Source organism: Lacerta agilis, chromosome 9 (genome assembly GCF_009819535.1).
Source record: "Lacerta agilis isolate rLacAgi1 chromosome 9, rLacAgi1.pri, whole genome shotgun sequence".
Taxonomy (NCBI): Eukaryota; Metazoa; Chordata; class Lepidosauria; order Squamata; family Lacertidae; genus Lacerta; species Lacerta agilis.
The window spans coordinates 13,928,630-13,954,573 of record NC_046320.1 but is presented as its reverse complement, the minus strand read 5'-3'; the positions used below and the strand labels follow the sequence as shown (position 1 = coordinate 13,954,573).

At 44.7% G+C, this 25,944-nt stretch overlaps 1 protein-coding gene across 3 annotated transcripts in view; it reads right to left on the bottom strand.

The window, feature by feature from the left end:
* LCTL (lactase like) overlaps positions 1-18,606 on the bottom strand; it is a 94,275-nt gene extending 75,669 nt beyond the window's left edge. For 2 of the 3 annotated variants that reach the window (XM_033160203.1, XM_033160205.1), the window contains exon 1: positions 18,537-18,606. The gene's annotated coding sequence lies outside the window, so the exon portion shown is untranslated. The remainder of the gene's footprint in view (positions 1-18,536) is intronic. The other variant, XM_033160204.1, reaches the window with a different exon arrangement.
* Between the last annotated feature and the right edge of the window lie 7,338 nt (positions 18,607-25,944).

The following is a 25,944-nucleotide window of genomic DNA, read 5'->3' as shown; positions in this document are numbered from 1 at the left end:
GCTCCTGCCAACCTAGCAGTTCGAAAGCACGTCAAATTGCAAGTAGGTAAACAACGTTTCCGTGCGCTTCTCTGGTTCACCAGAAACGGCTTAGTCATGCTGGCCACATGACCCGGAAGCTGTAAGCCGGCTCCCACAGCCAGTAAAGCGAGATGAGCGCCGCAACCCCAAAGTCGTCCACGACTGAACCTAACAGTTGGGGTCTTTTTACCTTTACCTATATCAAAAACCAGCATACAGTGGTACCTCGCAAGATGAATGCCTCGCAAGACGAAAAACCCGCTAGACGAAAGGGTTTTTCGATTTTTTAGGTGATTCACAAAACGAATTTTTTAATGGCCGTGACTCGCAAAACGAATCGTCTTGCGCGGTACCACTTTAAGAAAAAGCCGGAACCTGCTGCTGCAAGGAGAGCGGCAGCAGTGGCGGGAACCGGAAGCGACAGCTCGCCTCCTCCCACCGTAGAGGCTCACAAGTTCCAAGGTGGAGCAGCCGAGCCTACCCTCGGCTCCCGAGCCTGCCCTTTGCTCCCCGCAAACCCCAGAACACTCACCGCTCCGGGAGGGAGGAGGTAGGTCCGGCGCCATTTTAGCCTCAGCTTCTCCCTTACTGCGGCCCCTGCTCCCCACACCCAGCTTTCTCCTGCTGCCGCCGCTCACCCTGCTTGCTCCGCTGGCTTCTCCCGCCGTGGATCCTGCTCCCCGCTTGCTCCCCTGGCTTCTCCCGCCGTGGATCGTGTCCCCCGCTTGCTTTTCTGGCTTCCCACTGCGTTCCCTGCTTGCTTTCCTGGCTTCTCCCGCCGTGGATCGTGTCCCCCGCTTGCTTTTCTGCCTTCCCCCGCTATGGATCGTGTCCCCCGCTTGCTTTTCTGCCTTCCCCCGCTATGGATCGTGTCCCCCGCTTGCTTTTCTGCCTTCCCACTGCGTTCCCTGCTTGCTCCGATGGCTTCTCCCGCCGTGGATCCTGCTCCCTGCTTGCTTTCCTGGCTTCTCCCGCCGTGGATCGTGTCCCCCGCTTGCTTTTCTGCCTTCCCCCGCTATGGATCGTGTCCCCCGCTTGCTTTTCTGGCTTCCCACTGCGTTCCCTGCTTGCTCCGATGGCTTCTCCCGCCGTGGATCCTGCTCCCTGCTTGCTTTTCTGCCTTCCCCCGCTATGGATCGTGTCCCCCGCTTGCTTTTCTGCCTTCCCACTGCGTTCCCTGCTTGCTCCGATGGCTTCTCCCGCCGTGGATCCTGCTCCCTGCTTGCTTTCCTGGCTTCTCCCGCCGTGGATCGTGTCCCCCGCTTGCTTTCCTGGCTTCTCCCGCCGTGGATCCTGCTCCCCGCTTGCTTTCCTGGCTTCCCCTGCTGCCGATCGTGCTCCCTGCTTGCTCTCCCCGCTCACCGGTCGCTCTGCCGCTTGCTCTGCCGCTCGCTTTCCCCGCTCGCCGGCAGGAGGCTTGGACTTTTTTCCCATAGGAACGCATTGTTTAAATTTCAATGCATTCCTATGGGAAACCGTGCTTCGCAAGACGAAATTTCCGCAAGACGAAAAGACTTGCGGAACGAATTAATTTCGTCTTGCGAGGCACCACTGTATCAGGAAGAATTCCAGCCAAGTCGCTTTCCTCACTTGCTAGTTTTCTATTTGCAAGGACATATTTTTTAAAAAAAGCAGTGGAGTGTTTTATCAAGTGAGCCTCTATCTGCTGTATAGCTTTAGGTGTTCCATATAGGGGGAAATACAAACATGGGAGGGGGTTGGCAGAGAATGTGTGTGCTAGTTCTGACCCCTAAAATTTGGAAGATGACCATCTGCGGCAGGAAGTCTTCTGTCTCCATGGAGGCTCCTGTCATGTTTCAGAACCCTGGGAAATCTGGGCCTACCAAGTTACCTCCACCCAGTCTCCTTCTACCTCATGGGCTCTCAGTTCCATCCCTTCCATTCCTCAAGGCCAATGAAGAGCTCAAGGTAAGGTTACTAGAAGTATAAAGAAAGGATCCCCTCCTTCGTGTGAACAGCTATGTGTTCTGTAAAAAAACAGGTGTGAGAAACACAACTACGACCATAAAGAAGTAGTTTGAGTGGTATGGGCTCAGCCCAGCCAAATATAGGAAGTATCAATTAAAAGTGGGTTGTTGTTGTTGTTGTTGTTGTTAAGGCCCATTGCATTAAAATGTGGACATTACAGCAAATGCTTAGATTTCTTCCATTTGAATAAGAGTTTCCCAAACATGGGTCTCCAGCTGTTTTGGACTACAGTTCCCATCATCCCTGAATACTCGTTCTGCGAGCTAGGGATGATGGGGGTTGTAGTCCAACAAACAGCTGAGAACCCAAGTTTAGGAAACCCTGATTTAAATGGATGGGATTTAATACATTCTGCCCTAGGAAATGCCTTCCCAAACCTTTTCTCCAACATAACAAGAATAAATGTCCTCTTCTTTCTTGACCACTGACCCAAAGTTTTGATTAATGTTGTTTTAAGTTATTTCCAATGTCTTTCTTAATTAATAGATAGCTATTGACCTATTGAGCTAAGCTCTCTTGACACCTCTTCTTCATTTATTTATTGGGGTGGAAGGAGAGTACAAACTTTAATTCACTGAAACTTGCTTGCACAAAAGCAAGCAAATCACTAACTTGCCATGGGTAGCAATGTTGGAAATGATATGTTTCTAGACTTAAAATCAATTAGAAACGGTATTTTAAAGGCCTGAAGTGGAACACAAGTGTTAACCATAGTTTAGCTATCACAGTAAACCTTGGTTTAGAGAATGAAGCTGTGGTGTGTATTTGAATGCACAAGTTTTTTGCCTCTTTAGGAGCATCTAAGCCAGGGTCCTGGGACACGGGTGGCGCTGTGGGTTAAAGCACAGAGCCTTGGGCTTGCAGATCAGAAGGTTGGCGGTTCGAATCCCCATGACGGGGTGAGCTCCCGTTGCTCGATCCCTGCTCCTGCCCACCTAGCAATTCGAAAGCATGTCAAAGTGCAAGTAGATAAATAGGTACCGCTCCAGCGGGAAGGTAAACGGCATTTCCATGCGCCGCTCTGGTTTGCCAGAAGCGGCTTACTCATGCTGGCCACATGACCCAGAAGCTGTACGCCGGCTCCCTCGGCCAGTAAAGCAAGATGAGTGCCGCAACCCCAGAGTCGTCCGCGACTGGACCTAATGGTCAGGGGTCCCTTTACCTTTAAGCCAGGGTTGCGAAACTAGTGGCCCTCCAAAAATAATTGTATTTACAACTCCCAACACCAGCACTGACAACAGAATTGAACTTGACAGCATCTGGAGGGCCAGAGGTTAGCCCACCCCAAAGATTCTCTCTCACACACACAAACATACACACTCCTCCCTGTGGTTTGGAGGGTGATCTGAAGAGAGCCACTGTGTTTCTTAGATAGTCTGAAAGAAAAGGATGATGGTATAGTAACTGGGTGGAAACAATAAAATAGTAAGGGCTTTTAGAGGAATGGCTTTGTCAACCAGAACTGCCTAAGATTGCAGTCTTGCCTGGGAGTTAGTCTAAATATCCTATTTTACAAAGGGTGGTCTGTCCAGTCAAAGACTAGTTTAAAGATCAAGGACCATAAGAAGGGAAAGCAGAGACCACCACCTTGAAGCTGTCTGTCAACAGCAACATCTAGTCAGTACAAATACTGCCTGGTGTTTTGCCCGTTATGGTGAAATGTATTATATTTCTAAGGGACGCGGGTGGCGCTGTGGGTTAAACCACTGAACCTAGGGCTTACCGATCAGAAGGTCGGCAGTTCGAATCCCCGCGACGGGGTGAGGTCCCATTGATCGGTCCCTGCTCCTGCCAACCTAGCAGTTCGAAAGCACGTCAAAGTGCAAGTAGATAAATAGGTACCGCTCCAGCGGGAAGGTAAACGGCGTTTCCGTGCGCCGCTCTGGTTTGCCAGAAGCGCCTTAGTCATGCTAAGTCAGGTCCTGTATACCTGAAGGAGCGTCTCCACCCGCATCATTCAGCCCGGACACCGAGATCCAACGCCGAGGGTCTTCTGGCGGTTCCCTCACTGCGAGAAGCAAGGCTACAGGGAACCAGGCAGAGGGCCTTCTTGGTAGTGGCACCCGCCCTGTGGAACGCCCTCCCATCAGAGGTCAAAGAGATAAGCAGCTACTTGACATTCAGAAAATACCTGAAGGCAGCCCTGTTTAGGGAAGTTTTTAATCTGCGACATTTTAATGTATTTAATATTTGTTGGAAGCCGCCCAGAGTGGCTGGGGGGACCCAGCCAGATGGGCGGGGTACAAATAATAAAATAATAATAATGCTGGCCACATTTGACCTGGAAGCTGTACGCCGGCTCCCTCGGCCTATAGAGCGAGATGAGTGTGCAACCCCAGAGTCGTCCGCGACTGGACCTTATGGTCAGGGGTCCCTTTACCTTTTATTGTATTTCTAGTTAAGTTGAAACAATTATTTCCAAATTTTCACATATATATCTAAGTTGCCATGTGCACCTTTTGTGTCCTCTTTTGTTCTCTCTTTTGGGCAATGTCATTTTGGACAATGCACAACTGATCACCCTATGCCCCACTCATTGAACTTACATCTGAGGAGACATACAAATTGGCACGGCCTCTTGGTTTTTCGCCTACCTCGTAGCAAATTGTCACAACTATGTTAGATTGGCGGTTAGGCATTGGGTTTAGTGTGGTATCGGAGGGCAAGGTTCGGGCCATCGCCTAACCCTCCTAAATTTTGGGTATTCCGTAAAGGAATCCGGCGGTCGTGGATCCTGTCCAATGCCCTGTTGGTGGCTAGGGGCCATGGCACGACCTCCGGTGACTTCAGGGGGTGGAGCTTCCAGTTGTATCTTGCATCAACAGGCTCCACCTCATGGGCGGTTAACCCTTGAGTGACTCCACGCTCTGCGGGGGGAGTCAACTATAGTCTGTTCAATCCAATGCCTAAGCCAATACCACTCACATGCTGTAACCAATAAAGTTGTGGCCTTTTACCTCCATTTAACCAAAAATTAGGTGTCATTGTGTTTTTATTCCTGACATGCGGGAGTAGGGTCCTCGAATCACAATGTCATTTTGGACAATGCACAACTGATCACCCTATGCCCCACTCATTGAACTTACATCTGAGAAGACATACATTGGATCGCACTTTGTAACTGGACTCCTGGTAGCCCCCTACCTCTAACCAAAACTATTCCAACAACAACAAAATGCATAGCCTACGCATTCGCAATGAAGTAAATATGTACAGGGCAAATGCTAATTGCATTCATGCGTCTCCACAAGGTCTAGGTCATACTATTTTTATATTTAATATATCAAGTGCTATAAACAAATCTCAGCAGAACCGCAATACACTGCTGGTGCTGCAAGCTATTCTGCCCATGGCTTTGCGCCAAGAGAAAAGGTTTGTTTTGCTGACACATGGACCTTCTTTATTTAGATCCCCCTCCCCCCAATTAACTGCTGCTAAAATAAAGTTCTCTAACCTAGACCATGTTCTGTTTATTGCACATTCATCTGACCCCTTTTGACTTTCTTCCAACTAGCATACACGAGTTAGTTTGTATGATCTATTTGATATTTGATATATTTTACCCATGGATGCAGTATTTTTAATAGTACCAGCAAATCTGTGCTCGACTGGTATTTGTCCAAGCAAATGGTTATATTGCGTTTGCCACTTCTGCAAGTGCTGGGAAGTCCCAGGACTCAGCTACACAGCTGCAAAGAAAACGTTTTAAATTTGTCGTAAAGTGCAATATACAAGTGTGACACTAGGTGGCGAGAGTGAGCTATGCAAAATTCAATGCATTTTTCAAAACATTTTAAAAGCATTTTCACAGCATTTTAAAAAATATGTGTGTAGATTCCACCCCAGTGATGCATATAGAGTTTGCTTTCTGTTGAATGAGGGCTCTCTAGAGACTGAATGTGGCAGTTCCCATGAAATCCAAAAAAACCCCGCTGCAAACTGGTTTCCAAACCCAGTTTGGAAAGAAGTAAAAACCATCATTTGCCAATTTGAATGTGAGTGGGGGTTCCACATGAGTTGGCACAGCACATATAAGTGCACCCCACTCTGTTACACCCCATTACACCATGCCCCCTTCCACCCCCGTTGCGACCCATGCATCAGCGATCACACATCAATTAGACATGCCTAAAATGGTTGACACCTAGAATGGCAAATATTTTGCGTGAACTAGGAACTGACACAACACTGTCAAACCGATAGTTTCATAAATTCAACTAACAAATATTTGTCACATTATCCAATTGAGTAGAAGCAATTAACGTTTAGAACAGGAAATACAAATAGATCAGTTCTTATATACATAATGTCCAAATAAAAGCTTTTTGTGTTCCACGTATGTCTTAGCGAAGAACTGTGCAAGAACTGGCCTTGAAACTTTACTTAGGACAAAATATCCGTCCTGACGAATATGAAACGGCACCCCTGGCAGACCGCTGCATCTTCCTTACATGGTCTGAGCTTCTCTCTCCACTTAACGCCTGTTTTACAAATGTGTTTGGTTATTTATCGTCGCATTTTCTTCACCCGGTTTGCAAATTGACTACTGCTGCTCTGCTAATTGTTCGAGTAATTTAGTGAGTACCGAGATTAAATTTAGTGCCTTGTATTTCTTCCCTCTCCTGACAAGTTCTCCACAATTTTATGCTTTGAAATTATTTCAGCGCTTTCATTTCCTTGCATTAGTACTACACAGTGTGATTCTATGCATGTGTGCTCAGATGTAAAGGTAAAGGTAAAGGGACCCCTGACCATTAGGTCCAGTCACGGACGACTCTGGGGTTGCGGCACTCATCTTGCTTTACTGGCCAAGGGAGCCGGCGTACAGCTTCCGGGTCATGTGGCCAGCATGACTAAGCCGCTTCTGGCAAACCAGAGCAGCGCATGGAAATGCCGTTTACCTTCCTGCCAGAGCGGTACCTATTTATCTACTTGCACTTGGACGTGCTTTCAAACTGCTAGGTGGGCAGGAGCTGGGACCGAGCAACGGGAGCTCACCCCGTCACGGGGATTTGAACCGCCGACCTTCTGATCAGCAAGCCCTAGGCTCTGTGGTTTAACCCACAGCGCCACCCGTGTCGCCTCAGATGTAGGTGCCTATAAACAGGGAGGGGTAGACTTCAAGGCTGCAAGGTCTACTTTGTTTCTTCTAGGACCCTTGAGATGCATCAATCAGAGTTTGAAGTAAAAGGCCTACACTTACAGTAGAAGGATTGTGAGCTCAGGAACTTGTTTTGAGTACCAGAAATGAAAGGAGTTCACACACAAACATCGTCCCCCATCTTTCTTTATTTCAGCAATATAATGGGAGGGGGATTTTGTTGCTATTATTATTAAGCAATTGGGAGTCAAAGATTATTGGCAGCGTACTACAAATCCCCTACAGACCTACCAGCAGATACCAATCTATCTTCTGCCCACCTCCAATTTACAGAATTGCAGCCTTAGTGTGTTGCAGCGCTACAGCTCTCTTTAAGAAATTATTGCAAGGCTTAAGTGATGTCTTCTTCAGAGATTCAGAAAGAAAAGCACGAGAAATTTAGGAGGCAGAAAATAAGAGTACAGTGGTACCTTCGTTCCCAAACGCCGAAAACCCAGAAATATTCTGGTTTTTTAACATTTTTCAGAAGCCGAATGTTCAATGTGGCTGTCGGCTATTGTTTCCAGAGCACCTGCACCAATCAGAAGCTGCGCCTTGGTTTTCGAACATTTCGCGAGTCAAAAGGACTTCCTGAACTGATTAAGTTTGGCGCTTTTGCTTTTGCTATTTATTTTGCGTTTTTGTTTTTGAGTTAATTTTTGTCTTCAGTTCGGCTTAAGCTAGTTGATGTTAGAGAAAAATAGTATATAAGAAGTATTGTTATGAATGATTTAATTGTTTAGGAATGCTTTAGGATATGTAGCCTAAGTAAAGATTTATATTTGATTAATTAATATCTTGAAGATGATTAAGAAGAGTGGTTAATTGATAAGAAAATAGATACAAAGTTACCAAAGTATATTGATATTGAACGCAGTTGAGGGAACGGGGGAAGTCCCCCCCCCAAAGCAGATAGAAACTAGAACTAAGTAAAGATGGTTTGGTGTTCCTGTATATGTAGGTATGTATAAGTTTTCTTTCTCTTTTTGTTTGTTGTTATTGTTTAATGTGTTTTATTATGTATTCTATTTTGTATTTGTGTGTTTCTGTTGTTTATTGTGAAAATAATAAAATATTCTTTAAAAAAAAAAATTGTCTTCAGTTCATTTGTTGTTGTGACTGTGTGGAAGCCAATTCAGCTACTGACTGATGGATTGTGTGACTGCGGAAATGGATAAAAGACCCCCATCCAAACAATGACTATCATCAGTGCACGTAAGAGAGAAAAAAATAATTTTTATTTTTATTATCTACAATACTGTCTTATTTGTTTTATAGTACAGTGCATTGGTTATTGCTTTCATTTCATGGATCAATGGTCTCATTAGATAGTAAAATTCTTGTTAAATTGCTGTTTCAGGGGTTGTTTTTAAAAGTCTGGAATGGGTTAATCCGTTTTGCATTACTTTCTATGGGAAAGTGTGCCTTGGTTTTGGAACGAACTTCCAGAACGGATTAAGTTTGAGAACCAAGATACCATTGTACTTCAGATACCCCATTCTGCCCTCCACCAACCACTACAGCTTATACAAAGTAAAGACCAATTGTCTATCTCTTACAACAGAGAATCTGTTGCTCTGTGGGCAGGATTCCTGCATTGCAGGGGGCTGGACTAGATGACCCTCAGGGTCCCTTCAACTCTACGATTCTATGATTTTTGGTTACCCGGAGCTCTCCAGGGTTTCGGTCAGGAATCTTTTCCACCTGCAGATGCCAGAGATTGAACTGGGAATTCTCTGCATGCCCATCTACTACTGAGCTATGGCCTTGCTCAGAAGCAGTTCCACTTACAGATCCAAATGAACAAACTTAATGTCAGCGCTCCAGAAACCTTTTCAAAGAACCATGTGATATGTTTATTACCAAAGATAACATTGCATAATATTAAATGGCTATAGGCAAGGCTATCACCATTGGGGAAATATGTGTGTGTGTTTTTTTCTCAGGTATTCAGAATGTGTTCTTAACTACATCTGAAATTATACATGAAACAAATTTACAGAGTCTTTAACACCAATTTTAATGAAAAGGGGTGTTATGGAAAGATCAGATCTGCAGGGAAAATAGGTAACCTTTCAAATTAGTATTCCCCAAAGCACAATTAATCTCGATTTAATAGGATTGTTAATGTATGTTATTTGAATACTGATTATTAAACATCCTCCAATGATTAAAAACTATAATAGAGCTGTTACTAGAAAATGGATATGAACCTATGTTGTGGCTTTGAATACTCTGCAAATATGTATTAATGTGCAGCTGGTATTTATTTAATTTGTAGTGGTATTTAATTAACATGCAATAACTTTTTATGAAGTCTAAATTAAACACTGTACTTGCAAAAGCCTAAAGATAAGTCTACAGAAAACGCAAAACAGGACAGACGTTGATTCAATACCACCATATTGAGAAAGAAATTGTTTGTGGATGCAAAAATCTAGAGTTTTCCAAAACAGCAATAGAATTTTGCACTGTGAATCATATCCAACTAAGTCATAGTCAGAGTAGGCCCATTCAAATCAGCAGGTCTACTCAGGGCTGTATCCAACTAAGCTGTACTCGGAGTATGGCCCTTAGTTGGACATAATCCTATGTAAAATGCATGCGTTGCAAATGAGGAAGAAAAGTTGTAATGAAAATCTGAATACAACTGAATACAACATCACCATGTTTTTAGAACAACAACAACACTGTTTTCTTTCCATCAAAGATACAAATGCAATGGGAAATTAATTCTATCCCATCAAAAATCTGGATTAGTTTTGGGGGTTGGAGGTGGCTAGATGAAAACAGCTCTAGGTTTCAGCTGACGAAAAAAGAATATAGACTTCTCTTACCAAGTGTACAGTTTCAGTTACAGGTAGGTAGCCGTGTTGGTCTGCCATAGTCAAAACAAAATAAAATAAAAAAAAATCCTTAGCACCTTGGAGACCAACTAAGTTTGTTCTTGGTATGAGCTTTCGTGTGCATGCACACTTCTTCAGATACAGTGACAGCATGTAACTAGTAAACAAAACATAAAAAAAATTAGCTAGTAAACAAAAAGCATTGCCCATGCCCTCTCCCTTTCAAAATAAATTCCTGCTGGGTGGGCAAAACAACAGTTGCAAAGTCTGTGTAGTATGAGATGGGGAAATATGTTAATTGCAAACAAGAATTAAGGCATTACAATGAAGCACTCTTCAAAATCCCCTCAGCATCAGCCCCATGCTGCTAATTTAGAATGAAGACCGCTTTACAAGGTGGAACTAAATTTAACAAGCAATGCCTGGCTGTTGCTAAAAACTGCCACCCTGCATGTCTTGCTCCTCTGAAATTGCCACACGTGCGAACAGCGGCCAACGAAGTGGAACGAGGAATAACCAAACGTGATGACATCCTGCCACACATTTTGCTTATTCAATTCCAGATCATAGATGCTGAACCTATGTAGTCATTATGTGGGCCCTATCCCTGTCAGAGAGCTACAATTTTGAGAGTTCCCTGGGAAGAGCCCACTAGTTAGCTCAGCTGGTTAGAGCGTGGTGCTGATAATACCAAGGTTGCGGGTTCGATCCCTGTATGGGACACCTGCATATTCTTGCATTGCAGGGAAGTTGGACTTAGATGACCCTCAGGGTCCAGTCCAACTCTACAATTCTATGATTCCATTTTCTAAGAGGGAATATAGAGGGAAGTGTAGCTCAGCAAGGGAGGTAGGGGTCTCCTAACAACTTCCAGCACCCTCGAAAAATCTACCCTTCCCAGAATTCTTTGAGATGAAGCCATGACTGTTATAAAGTGGTAAAATGCAGAATGTGGCCTTAGTCGGATATTACCCCCTTTTAAAAAAAAAAAAAGGTAAAGGGGCTTGTGCCTTTGACATGCATATCTAAAACATGGGTCCATTTAATTGTTAATAAAGCAGTTTCCTGATGTACCGGTTACTAATGACCTTGCTGGAGGCAGAGATTAAAAAAACAAAAAACAAAAGGTAAAGGACCCCTGACAGTTAAGTCCAGTCTCGGATGACTCTGGGGTTGCGGCGCTCATCTCACTTTACAGGCCGAGGGAGCCGCAGACAGTTTTTCCAGGTCATGTGGCCATCATGACTAAGCCGCTTCTGGAGCAACGTAACACCGAAACCAGAGCAGCACATGGAAACGCCGTTTACCTTCCCGCCACAGCAGTACCTATTAATCTACTTGCACTTTTGGTGTGCTTTCAAACTGCTAGGTTGGCAGGAGCTGGGACCGAGCAACGGGAGCTCACCCCGTTGCAGGGATTCGAACCGCCAACCTTCTGCTCAGCAAGCCCAAGAGGCTCAGTGGTTTAGACCACAGAGCCACCTGCGTCCCCAGAGACAGAGATAGTCCTGAGGAAAAGCCTGGAAGCTGAGGGAGCTACCTTCCTCGACCTTAATAAAGATATTATTACTTTCCCTGTGAATTTAGTTCTAATGTATCAATGTGCCTGCCTCTCTTCAGCCAAATTATGATACGATTCATAGGACTATTTCATATTGGGGATATAGAGTGTATTAGCCATTAGGTTCCTTAGGAATGCTCTCTTTCAAATGCCTTTTTCACTCCACAATGCAAACGCTCCTCTATCTAGCAAAACCTAATCAACAAGCACAGTTATACAATTTTCTTATTCTTCAGTGATAAGCAAAAACTCTGATGTATTAGTAGCTGGTAGGCTCCCCCCCCCCTTTCTTTCATAAAACTGACTGTAAGAAAATAGCATTTATTGTGGCTACTGTTTGCGTTAAGACTAATAAAGAAAATGCACTTTGTTTCCATTTTATTTAACAGTTATGTTTATTACTTTCCTCACACCGGGAGATAAGTACACAGACACCATGTTACTTCACCCCACTGATAAATGGACCAATTTGCATTTTCCAGGAGGGGGAAGGCTCAAAATGGCAGTTGCAGTGTATAAAACATATACATTTACTATAATTGCCACACATTTTATCTGAGCGAATGTAAATTCGGAGATTCTATAAAAGGCGTCTCTTTTCATGCTGAATGTATTGTTCTGTAGTTTGTGCAGATAGGCAGGCATTTAAGCAATTGCAATAAAATTTAAAATTGTGGTTCCCTAAAGTGCAATCTTTCTAAATAACTTTCCTTTTCAAAGAAAACAGAGATAAGGCACAATTCTCCTCATTTCCCTGTCATTTTTCAGAATAGTTACAGACTAATTATGATTTAGGATTAGAGACGGCATCGTTCCTGTGTAGTCAATTTATATATATTTAGTTCACATTTTTTCGCACCAACTGCTCTTGAGAGTCCTCTGTGCTTTTCAGCTTGCCAAGGCAAAAGATGTCTGCAGTATGGGACTACCACAGTTTCTCAAACTTGCTGGAATCCCTCCTTTACCTTCTCTAGTACTACTTTTGTTTGAGAGGGGGATATGAATATTGGTGCACTCAATATAAGCCATGATGTAGAGTCCAGGGGAATGAGTCCAGCTGGCCCAGATGGAGGGCTGGGGATAGTGGTCAGGTAAGCCACACCAACAGGTTAAAGAACAGTTTCTACCCATGGGCCGCGAGGCTGCTGAATGAAAGACAGCAACATTGCAGCTGACGTTTGGGGTTGGTGGTAGTACGACAGCACACAGAGTGTGACAAGGACTGAGAGACTGTGGGGGAGAGGGGGCTTGTTTAATCTCACTGTAAGCATGTGATACAGTGACAATAAAGTATTGCTATTTCTATTATTCTATTTATGAGTCCTGTATTCAAATGCTTGTCCTTCCCGTCTCACATGCATCCTAATCTGTTCACTGAGAGTCAGTGTGGTGTAGTGGTTAAGAGCGGTAGACACGTAATCTGGGGAACCGGGTTCGCGTCTCCGCTCCTCCACATGCAGCTGCTCGGTGACCTTGGGCTAGTCACACTTCTTTGAAGTCTCTCAGCCCCACTCACCTCACAGAGTGTTTCTTGTGGGGGAGGAAGGGAAAGGTGAATGTTAGCCGCTTTGAGACTCCTTCGGGTAGTGATAAAGGGGGATATCAAATCCAAACACTTCTTCTTCTTCTTCTTCTTCTTCTTCTTCTTCTTCTTCTTCTTCTCCTCCTCCTCCTCCTCCTCCTCTTCTTCCTTCCTTCCTTCCTTCCTTCCTTCCCTGTTTGAACAAATCAGGCTTTGCATTGCATTGGTAGTGTTCATCCGGGTATGGTGCAAGACAATTGATTGGAGTTATTTTGGACTCACAGATGTCCATGGAGGCGCAGGTCTATTCAGTGTCCAGGGCAGCTGTCTACCAGCTCCATCTGGTACGCAGGCTGAGACCCTTCCTGCCCGCAGACTGTCTCACCAGAGTGGTGCATGCTCTAGTTATCTCCCGCTTGGACTACTGCAATGCGCTCTACGTGGGGCTACCTTTGAAAGTGACCTGGAAACTACAACTAATCCAGAACACGGCAGCTAGACTGATGACTGGGAGTGGCCGCCGAGACCACATAACACCGGTCCTGAAAGACCTACGTTGGCTCCCAGTACATTTCTGAGCACAATTCAGAGGTCTGGTGCTGACCTAAACGGCCTCAGCCCAGTATACCTGAAGGAGCATCTCCACCCCCATCGTCCAGCCCGGACACTGAGGTCCAGCTCCGAGGGCCTTCTGGCGGTTCCCTCCCTGAGAGAAGTGAGGTTACTGGGAACCAGACAGAGGGCCTTCTCAATAGTGGCACCCGCCCTGTGGATCACCCTCCTATCAGATGTCAAGGAAATAAACAACTATTTGACTTTTAGAAGACATCTGACGGCAACCCTGTTTAGGGAAGTTTTTAATGTTTGATGTTCTATTGTGTTTTTCATATTCTGTTGGGAGCTGCCCAGAGTGGCTGGGAAAACCCAGTCAGATGGGTGGGGTATAAATAACTTCTTCTTCTTCTTCTTCTTCTTCTTCTTCTTCTTATTATTATTATTATTATTATTATTATCTGAAAGATGACACCCTCCCGCAAAGGGAGGAAAGAAAGAGCTTGAAACAGCTTGAATTTTAGTGGCAGAGAGCTGTAAGTTGGTTGGAGCTGAAGTGTCATCAAGGCACAGTTCCTCTCTCTGGAGAGCTGAAGGCAAAACTATCAGCTGTAGTGCCTGCTTAAATAAGAGTATCTGAAAGTGGGTGTGGGGAGAGATGTGCTTGGCGCCATCATTATCAACTTTAGGTGCAAACAAAGACCTTCCTGTTTACCCTGCCATTGGGCTCTAAATGTGGTCCACGGATACCCTAGCCAGTATTGGAAATTCATCTTTTGGCAGGGTGCAGGAGAAGTTGTCCTTTTAATGACATTATCATAAAGCTGCTCTGTTCTCCAAAGGGAACCAAATCCTGCAGAAACCTCCCTGAAACTTCCCACAGCTCAGCAAAGTGGGGAATGCAAAACCACGTATTGTTTATTTATTAAACGCCTCAAAAATTTAGGAGAGCCAGCCGCCGGATAACAGCAAAATAAAATGAGGTTCGTTGCTGACTTGACTTGAGATCCCACCTACAGGCTTCGGTGAAGTCATTTTTAATTACACACATAACTTATAACTTGAAGAGCAGGGTGCAATCTAAGCAATCGTCCCCTAATTGTGTCTCCTAGCCTGATGTAAAATAAGCAAAGACAAACTCTGCAATATTGTGCAATGATGTTCCCAGGCTATAGCTAATTTTGCATATAGGAACCTCTTCCACAATGCCTGCACATGGGTGCGGAGCATTTGTTTAAAACATTCCAAAGCGGAGAACTGCCGGTTATAGTGGGAGGAGTGCTGGGAATTACCTAGCTCCTTGGCATTATTGATGCCTTTGGTTTTTGCTCTCGCGAAAACACGTCTCTCCCCATCTCAGCCTGAAATAGCCGGTTTAATAATAATAAATAAATAATAAAACATAAAACAATTCATTAAAGTCCAGATTAAAACACAATTTAAAATTTAATCTAGACTGCAGCCTCATTTTTAAGTAGCCCACCAACCACACCAAAAGAATGAAACATCAGGGTTAAACTGAAACCAACCCAAAGGCCAGGTGGAACAGCTCCGTCTCGCAGGCCCTGAGGAAAGATGCCAAATCCCGCAGGGCCCTGGTCTCTTGTGACAGACCATTCCACCAAGTCGGGGCCAGTACTGAGAAGGCCCTGGCCCTAGTTGAAGCCAACCTAGTATCCTTGTGGTTCGGGACCTCCAAAAAGTTATTATTTGAGGACCTTAAGGTCCTACCCGGGACATACCAGGAGAGGCGGTCCCTTAGGTATGAGGGTCCTGAGCCGCATAGGGCTTTAAAGGTCAAAACCAGCACCTTAAACCCGACCCTATACTCCACCGGGAGCCAGTGCAGCTGGTAGAGCACTGGATGAATGTGGTCCCGCGGCAAAGACCCCGTGAGGAGCCTCGCCGCGGCATTCTGCACCCGCTGGAGTTTCTGGGGCAGCTTCAGGGGCAGCCCCGCGTAGAGCGAGTTACAATAATCAAGTCTGGAGGTGACCGTCACATGGATCACTGTGGCCAGATCAGGGCGAGAGAGGTAGGGGGCCAACTGCCTAATACTGTTTAGACAGTCCTGGTCGGTCAAACGACTCACATTGAGGGAAAATGCCGCTACGATGGGCCAGAGTCCTGATCCCAGGGCCCACAGCTGAACCATGCCATGAGGCCACCCACCCAGTGCTTTTGTGCTTTGCCGGAGTGTGCGCACGCATGCACAAACACACATCCAAGTGTGGCCAAGCAAAGCAATGTGACTCATGCCATCCACCTGTGGCTTGAGAAAAAAAAATCAGAGGTTAGTGTGCCTCAGAATGATCAAGCTACCCATTTCTCAAAATCCACAATGGAGAATGAGTCCACTCCTCCTCTCCTTTAGTGCCGCAGTTAAGATGGAAATGGGAGGGGCAACTGCATTCTCTGCACTAGGAACCCCTCTTCCCCCCACCCCTCTACATAACACCACAGCTGAAACTCTAAAAGGTTCAGTCGAAAAGGAACACAACAAAACAGCATGTTGTAACGGCGCGCCCATCACCACGCGAAAAAGCAGAGCCAGATTCGCATCTGGATCTTGCCAGGTGTAGTTAGAAAGTGAAAGATGCCCAATTACATCCACATAGCCCCATGGTTGGAGGATGGATGGCGGCTAACAGATTGACATTGAATACTGTTTCTGGGGGACAGAGGGCACGCAAGTGTGGGAGACTCCCTGGTCTTGAATGGGGTAACTGTGCCCCTGAAGGACCGGGTATGCAGCCTGGGGGTCATTTTGGACTCACAGCTGTCCACGGAGGCACAGGTCAATTCTGTGTCCAGGACAGCTGTCTCCCAGCTTCATCTGGTACACTATAAAATACACAAAACCGTGAAAGACACTACAATATGAACTACGAGAATATTATGAAAACATTTAAACTAGAAATTATTTATATCAACAAAGAGACTGAAATCACATAAAAGATGTATGCAAGTATCTACTCGAAGGCATGATCTATTGCTTATTATCCAAATGATCAGCTCTGAAGTTTTCCAAAGCGTTTTTACAGATTTTAAATTATAGTACCCCACCCTACTTATGCTGGTCTATGACTGTAATAAAGATTTGATTCATTGAGATCCAGCACCGAAGGGCCTTCTGGCGGTTCCCTCACTGAGAGAAGTGAAGCTACAGGGAACCAGGTAGAGGGCCTTCTCGGTAGTGGCGCCTGCCCTGTGGAATGCCTTCTCATCAGATGTCAAGGAGATGAGTAACTATACAACTTTTAGAAGACAGATGAAGGCAGCCCTGTATGGAAAGTTTTTTATGTTTGATGTTTTATTATGCTTTTATGTTTGCTGGAAGCCACCCAGAGAGGCTGGGACAACCCAGTCAGATAGGAGGGATACAAATTTTTATTATTATTATTATTATTATTATTATTATTATTATTATTATCCCATGGTTCATTTGCCAATAAATAGGACCTGTCTGTAATTTTTGTACATCCCCATAAAGGAAAAAATGTTTTGCCTTGTCTAGGGTTATGATTAGGTGTCATGGAATTCTACACGAAATAAAAAGCAACTTCTGCATTTTTGGAGGGGGGGCAAGAGACTGCAACAAGGAGAATGAACACTTTGGAATGGATTGCAGCTCAGTCACAGAGCCCATGTTTTGCATGTGAAAGGTCTCAAGAAAGTTGAATCTCTGGCATTGGTATTTTAAAACCAATGGCTCACCTTTAGCCCTTTTAATATTTTCACTATATGTTTGCAATTTGGCTGTTCTGCTGTGACCCCCACCTTGGTTCAGGCTGTGACCCTGTAGCACCGAGTCCCAACCCACCAGTGGAAAACCAGTGGTGTGTAGGCGATACACTGAGACTCAGCTTCCTAGGTTTCTATGCAGCTAGCGTTATGGAATCATAGAATTGCAGAGTTGGAAGAGACCCCGGGGGGTCATCTGGTCCAACCCCTTGAAATGCAGGAATCTCAACTAGATCACCCTAGCTCTGCTTAAAATCCTCCAAGGAAAGAAAGTCCACCACCTCCCTAGGAAGACCTTTCCATTTTGGAACAGCACTTACTGTCCAAAAGTTCTTCCTGTTTAGTCGGAATCTCTTATTTTGACATTTGAAGCCACTGGTTTGAGTCCTACAGGTACACTCCAGACAGAGGCATAGCTAGGGGGTTTGGGGCCTGGGCGCCACACCGCAGGGGCGGCACAGGGAGTGACGTGGTGGCTCAGGTGCCTGCAGGCGCCTGGCAGGTGGCAGCAAGGCTCTGTGCAACAGGCCCTGCCCCAGCTTATCCCACCCAACGGACAGATTGCCGGCCCCCATAGGCTGTTCTCCCCACCGGGTGCAGGGCACACATGCCACCCCAGGAGCCAAGTCTAGCTACACCGTTGCCTCCAGATCATGAGAAAACAGGCTTGCTCCACGTTCCATGTGACAGCCCTCCGAACATTTGAAGGCAGCTCCCCAATCTCCTCTCAAGTCTCTTTTCCAGGCAAAACATACCCAACTCCCTCAACCGTTCCTCATCAGGCTTGGCTTCCAGACCATTTCCTGTAAGTGGAAAAAACGTTTTTGCAAGGCTTTCCCACTTCCCACCCCACTCCCAAATACAGCTTTGAGCTGCGTCAAGTAGGATCCTTGGGTAAGAGAGAGTTTTAAGGGAAGGGAATGGGTTCTAGTGGGGGAAGGATAAACAACAAAAGCTCCGCAGAGGCTCTGGATACTCATTGCTGCTGCAAGGCTGGGCGGGGGGAGCAAATAAGGAAGAGATAATCTGCATGGCATGCAGTCTGAGAGGGCTGCAAAGTGTGTGCGTCGCAATTCAAGGGCTGCAACGGGCTTCCGGCCAGTGCTGCTTTTTAAGCCTGCTCACCACACAAGACTCCCAGCACAGACCGTCTCTGCTTACCCTGCAAGCCTGTAAACCCGACACGAGCTCCTTCCAAGTCCCGCCTCTCTCTCTCTCTCTTCCCCGCACTTTCCACTATGGAAGAGAACCGATCAATGCACGGAAACAGACCTGTGCGCTCGCTACAAAATGCAAAGCAAACAGGGCGCAAACGGTAGTTCTTTCGCTCCCCGCTGATCCATAGATGAGATCGGAAGGGGCAGTAGGTAAAACTACAGCTCCCAGAATGCCCCGGCTTCTTTTCTTTTTCTTTTAAATTCACTTTGACGCTTCAGATTCTCTCCTATGTTGGATTTGTTTGGTTAACTCCCAGCCAAGCCCTGTGCAGAATTCGCCGTTTCTAAATCCATCGCAAACCACAGGTGCAAGACCTCGATTCTGCTTGTAGTCGAGCAGGGCAGCTTTGCAGGGATCCAAAAGGAAGGTGCAACATTGGATGGGGCGGGAAGGCGAGGGGAGACAGGTGGATGCTCCCTTCCTTTAAAAAATAATAATTCGGTTTTACAGATTAAGATTTTGCAGTCACATATCCAACATACAACATAAAAACAAGATTCCAAGGAATCTCTTGGACTTCTCTCCTCCCCTTTGTGGGTCCTAATGTTTTTTGTGGTTTTTTAAAAAATAATTTTATTAATTTTCCATTAATAACACTCCAATTGGTAAGAAATCAAACCAAACCAAATCATAATACAAACAATAAAGCCAATTATACATTCCAAATTAAAATTTTTAATGGGACTTCCCATGTTCTGGCTGTCATGAGAACATTCCTTTCACTTGTTCCTGCAGTCTTCTCTCTTGTTTTTTCCCCAATTTCATAATTCCGATCTTAACCCTTAACTTATCATCACAATCACTGGTGTATAACTTTCCATCGTGTTTATTGTGGGTCCTATTGTTAATCACTTCCTGCTACATCTTTTATAATAATCCACATCTTTTACCTCTCCATTGTGTCCAAAATTCACCATTACACTTCAAGTGATATTCCAATCCTTTTTGTTGTTGTTCAGTCGTTCAGTCGTGTCCGACTCTTCGTGACCCCATGGACCAGAGCATGCCAGGCATGCCTATCCTTCACTGCCTCCCACAGTTTGGCCAAACTCATGTTAGTAGCTTCGAGAACACTGTCCAACCATCTCATCCTCTGTCGTCCCCTTCTCCTTGTGCCCTCCATCTTTCCCAACATCAGGGTCTTTTCCAGGGAGTCTTCTCTTCTCATGAGGTGGCCAAAGTACTGGAGCCTCAACTTCAGGATCTGTCCTTCTAGTGAGCACTCAGGGCCGATTTCTTTAAGAATGGATAGGTTTGATCTTCTTGCAGTCCATGGGACTCTCAAGAATCTCCTCCAGCACCATAATTCAAAAGCATCAATTCTTCGGCGATCAGCCTTCTTGATGGTCCAGCTCTCACTTCCGTACATTACTACTGGGAAAACCATAGCTTTAACTATACGGACCTTTGTCGGCAAGGTGATGTCTTTGCTTTTTAAGATGCTGTCTAGGTTTGTCATTGCTTTTCTCCCAAGAAGCAGGCGTCTTCTAATTCCAATCCTACTAACGATTTTAACTGCTTACAATGGTCTTTAAGATAAGTTATAAATATCCCCCATCCCTTATTAAATTTTTGGTCTTCCTGATTTCTGATTCTTCTGGTCATTTTAGCCATTTTGGCATAATCCATCATCTTGATCCGCCATTCTTCTCTGGTAGGGACTTTATCTCCTTTCCATCTCTGGGCCAATAACATCCGCACAGCCGTGGTCGCATACATAGTCTTTTCTGCTCCCTTGGGATTTTGGCACCTAGATTTTTAGAAAAGGTTATTTCAAACATTTTTGTTTTTTCAGATGCTCCTTCCATTGTCATTCAGTAAGTGAGTTAAAAGCGTGCTGTTGCTTATTCACATTGTTGTTATATTACTTATTATACATTTATTTATATACCCCACCATTTCCCCTCGCAGGAACTGAAGGCTACTTACATAAACAACAAGAACAGCTAAAAGCATAGGGGGGACAACAATATTTTAAAAACAATAAAACTTCAGTAGAAACACACACACGCACACACTCTATTAAAAACATACAATCGCAATAAAAACAGCACCCTCGTTAAAAGCAGCCAGTGCCTAAAAGTCACAGAATCACATAATTGTAAGCTGGAAGGGACCCGAGAGACATCTAGTCCAGCCCCCTGCAATGCAGGAATCCTGGCCACAGCTTTCTTGGGTGAGCTTGAACCATCGGCCTTCTGGTTAACAACCGGACTCACTGACCCATTTTACACCACTTGAGTGTCTGCAGGAACAAGAAAGTGTTCACCTGCCGGTAGAAGGACAAGAACGAGGGAGACAGGAAGGAAGTTCCAAATTTTTCCGTGCCTGTGAGGGTGGCAGTACCAAGAGAAGGGCCTCCCCCCAAGATCTCAGAACCCAGCAGGTTCAGATAACTTGGCCCTATGCCAAGCCCTATGCTATAGGGCTTTATAGGTTGTCACCAGCACTTGGAATTATGGCCAGAAACTGTGGATTTAAACTATGGCCAGTGGAGCTGTTCCAACAAGGGAGTCGTATGCAACCTATAACCTATCTATAACATTAGATTTGAGGGGATCACTGCCTCAACATCCTTGTTCAGACAAGTCAGTTTTAGAAGAGCAATGCACTGGAAAAGTTGGTGCTTAGTTCTTTGGGGGAGCATGACAGCAGGATGGTAGCTTGACTGTCTCTCTCTCTCTCTCTTAATTAAGCAAATTAAACCACAGAGCCTAGGGCTTGCTGATCAGAAGGTCGGCGGTTCGAATCCCCGCAACGGGGTGAGCTACCATTGCTCCATCCCTGCTCCTGCCAAACTAGCAGTTCAAAAACACGTCAAAGTGCAAGTAGATAAATAGGTACCGCCCCAGCAGGAAGGTAAACGGCGTTTCCATGCGCTGCTCTGGTTCGCCAGAAGCAGCTTTGTCATGCTGGCCACATGACCCGGAAGCTGTCTGTGGACAAACGCCAGCTCCCTCGGCCTATAGAGCGAGATGAGCGCCGCAACCCCAGAGTCAGACACGACTGGACCTAATGGTCCGAGGTCCCTTTACCTTTAACCCATACAATACCAAATCGATACAGTTTGGTGACCAAAGAAATGCACTGGAAATATTTCAGTTATTAAGGCTGTAGACACTGTACATTATCCTAACATGTCCTTCCCTATTTGGCCATATAGATTGAATCTTCTCCTTTGGTGATCACTCGTAGCCGAGTAAGATCATCTTCCACAAACATGGTTTTAACAATGGGTCCGTTAGTGACTGTGGAGGCCAATTCTGGACCCACACGTCCTTCCACAGTGGGGACCTTGGTTCCTGGGCGGGAGTTGATCACGGTGAGGGTTTGCCAAGTGTGCCTTCCTCTTAGCACGTTTCTCCATCCTGAGTTCGAGTGTCTTCAAAGCCCATGACACCTTTGGTAAAGGCTGTTCTCCAACTGGAGTGCTCCCAGGCCAGTGTTTCCCAGTTGTCGGTGTTTATACTACATTTTTTTAGATTTCCCTTGAGACAGTCTTTAAACCTCTTTTGTTGACCACCAACATTATGCTTTTCATTTTTAAGTTTGGAATAGAGTAGTTGCTTTGGAAGATGGTAATCAGGCATCTGCACAACATGACCAGTGCAACGAAGTTACTCTCACCTAGTAACAGCAAAAATAAATAAATGGAATTGTCTCTTATTAGGACAATACTCAGAGGCTCATGTAATCAATCACCTTCCCACTAGTTGTCCCTTAACAAAAAATGTACCTCCATACCGGGTTCTTCAGAAGGTCCTTTTCTAAAAAGTCATAAGAACATCCTGTTCCAAACAGTAACCAACCTGATGCCTCTGGGAAACCCACGAGCAAAATTGTAGGTAGGGTGGTTTCAGAAACCCAGCTTTAATAATTTAAAGAGTTGTGTTGTTTTAGATTATAAACTGCCCTGGGATTTTTTTGTTATTCAGTTTATTTATTTTTATGAAGGGTGGTTCGCAATTGCCTAAAGGTGGACTCTAACTCATTGCCATCTGCGGAGCACACCCATTTAAATTAATGGTCTTAAATCCATTGACTTCTATGCAACAAAGTCAGCCCTGTTCTGCTTGTGCAATGAAACTTCCCCAGCCTCTTGTCTTCCTTCACACCGCTCTAAGGTCTACTCCAGACAGTGGAGGGGGGTCCCCACCAAAGACAGATTTGAGGGTGCATGAATGGAGGAGAAGGAGGGGAAATTAGGTTATGCATATGGAAATCCTTGCACACACAGAATAACTGTTAGATGCAACTGTTCGACTTCAATGGGTCTGCTGTGATTATTTTTGCTCACGGTAATAGTCATACGAAGTGGCCACCTATTTAGAAAGCTAACAAACACTGTTCTTCCATAGGTTTAGAATGGATAAATTTTACTGAGATGGCCCTTGAGATTTTGCAGCACATTCCTATGAGAGTCTACTCAGAAGTAGTCTAATTAAGTTCAGTGGAACTTACTCCAGCTGCCTATAGGTTTACACAGCCTTAATAGTATACTTTTGACATTTGTCTATGGAGTTCAACACATACAGGGTATCCTATTTTATCTCACAACAGCTCTGTGATTTATTTAATTAAATCACTTTTTTTTATAAAAAAATGCCTTTCTTCAGAACATCGATCAGCTAAAATGAACTACCATTAAAATGATGAAAAACCTAAAAACAGCAGAAATTAAAACAGCCAAATTAAAGACTTAGAAACAGCTTCAAAGGTATTTAAAACAATTAAGTGAGGGCTTCCCAGTGTGGCAAAAGAACATTAGAGAGACAACAAATCTGCATTCCTTTGGGAGGATGCTTCAAAGTTTGTTCAGTAACTTTCCTGATAAATCAGGCAGGTTGTTAAGGTCATCCAGTGAGTTCCATACCTGAGCAGGGATTGAATCCCACGGCTCCCAGATTTAATGTGCCGGATTGGCTTCCATGGGTCTTGACTTGCAGAAAGCAATAAATGGGCAAGTGCTGAAAGACCAGGAAAATGTAATCATTCGGGAGAAAGTGGGACTAGAACCAATTCTCTAACTCTCAGGGTGGCCTGGCAACATGCATCTCTGACTTCATTTGACACAGTCCCTGCAGCCTTCAGAAGCTGTCCCATTTCCCCATCCTACCAGAATTCCTTCCTTCTTGTTTGTTCTTTCCGCTTTCTTGCCTCTCTGGATCACTAAAGTCAGAAAGGAATGACTTTCACTTGCTTTTCAGAATAATAGCAGTGTTTGTCGTTTGCGCTAAGCAACTAACTAAAATCTCCTGTCTACTTATTTGCGAATAGCCCTCTCAAACCCTTACTTTGGAGTGGACTTGCCTAGAATGGGGAATTCTAGATAGAGGTTTTTCATTTGAGTTGGCATCCATCTCTCTCAGGAGACAATGGAAGAGTGCTCCTTTGTGGGTAAAGTAAAACCGTCCTGCTGTGGCTGTAGAGACCAATACAGGAGAGAATGCTTTATTGCAGATGGGACAGGTGAAGGTGTCCACAGAGGCAGTTTTAGGGTAGCTGAACCAGTGTAGTAACACTGGGGGGCCACCCTGCAGGGGGTGCCAAAACAATGCTGTAGAACTAAAATGATGCTGTAGAACAGAATGAGAGAGGCGGGGGACACCGAATTTTAGCTGAAATTTGGGAGCCCCAAGTCTGCCAGTGGTGTCATGTTGTGCTGACGCAGATGCACCATGGTGTTTATTCTCTTAGTGCTCTTCCCAGAAGACATCCCTCCTCTGACAGCCAGAGTGGTGTAGTGGTTAAGAGCTGTAGACTCGTAATCTGGTGAACCGGGTTCGCATCTCCACTCCTCCAGTGGCGTTGGGAGGGGAGGCGAAGGGGGCCTCCGATGCATACGGCGTGCATCCGACGCATACGGTTTCAAGTCCAACACTGCAAACACCGCACCACACTGGCTCCATATCCTGTTTAATGGTAACAACTGAAGATCGGTCCTTCATAAGCACAGGACTTTTATTGTTTCCTTGCTGGAACAACAACTTCAAATTCCCTTCAAGGGGGAAAACAAAACAAAAAAGGGTCTTTGAAGTGAGCTATTGGTGATGCCTGGATATCATGTACACAGGCAAGGAAACCAGACTTGATGAAAGAAAGTTAGAAGAGCTAAAATAAGGGGGAAACAGGTTGAAATTTCCTGAGAAGATAAATGAGCTTCTGTTTATCTCTCCCTGCCCTAAAGATGTCTGAGTGTTTGAAGTGCTGCCAGGATTTTTCCCCCTGCTCAAATATAAACAGACAACTGAAAACCATCTATCTTTTTTGTCTTTAAACTGATGGTTGATGGAGGGTAGGGTGGAAGAAGAAAAACAAAACCCCACCTCTTCCTGCAAACAAACACACACACACATTTTTCGTAGAATTGTAGAGTTGGAAGTTACCCCAAGGGTCATCTAGTCCAACCCCCTGTATCTGGAACTGGAAGACCAGTTACTGATTAGGCCAATTTACAGTGCAATTCTGCATGTCAATGGGACTTGCTTGCAGAAAAGTGAGTATCAGACTGCAGTCAAAGTAAATCACCATATTACGCATGGGCAGTAAATTTAATCAGAAGCAGATCTTACTCCCTAGTAAATGTGTCTAGGGTTGAAGCCTGATATAATTTTCTCCTACAAATGCTCAATTTCAGCAAGCAGTTGGATTGTCTGCCAGAAAAATATAACCTATCCGGGGGCAGGAAAGACAATGCACCTTAAAAGAAAAATGCTAGCGCAAAAATCCAACAGGTATAGCTTTCCCCATCACGCTTCCATACAAAAAGGAAGTTTTATCTGGTGAATTTCTGTATGCCAGAAAGGTTACTGTCAGAAGGACACTCCGTTTGTTGTTCATTTTTAACTTTTTAGCTTTTATAAGACATTAGTAAAATATGTCTACTTTTTTTAAAAAAATGGGACAGGAGCAGAGGAAATAAAAAAATTAGAAACCTTAAGCCTGAGGAAAACTTCACTGAACCTTGAAAGCCCACAGACTGCATTGTGGACACTGATTGGTTTTGATGAACTTTATGAAGAAGAAGAAGAAGAAGAAGAAGAAGAAGAAGAAGAAGAAGAAGAAGAAGAAGAAGAAGAAGTTGTTATTATTTATACCCCGCCCATCTGGCCGGGTTTCCCCAGCCACATTGGGCAGCTCCCAACAGAACATTAAAAACACAATAAAAGATCAAACATAAAAAACTTTCCACAACAATTAACTTTTAGATTGTTTTATTGTAATTTAATTTTGCTCCAATAGACCAAACAGGGGCCTACTTTTGATGTGCTTGTTAAAACTTTGAAACAGAATTAAACAAAAATATTACTTTGGGATTTGTCTCCCATTTATAAAGACTTCATTCAATGCA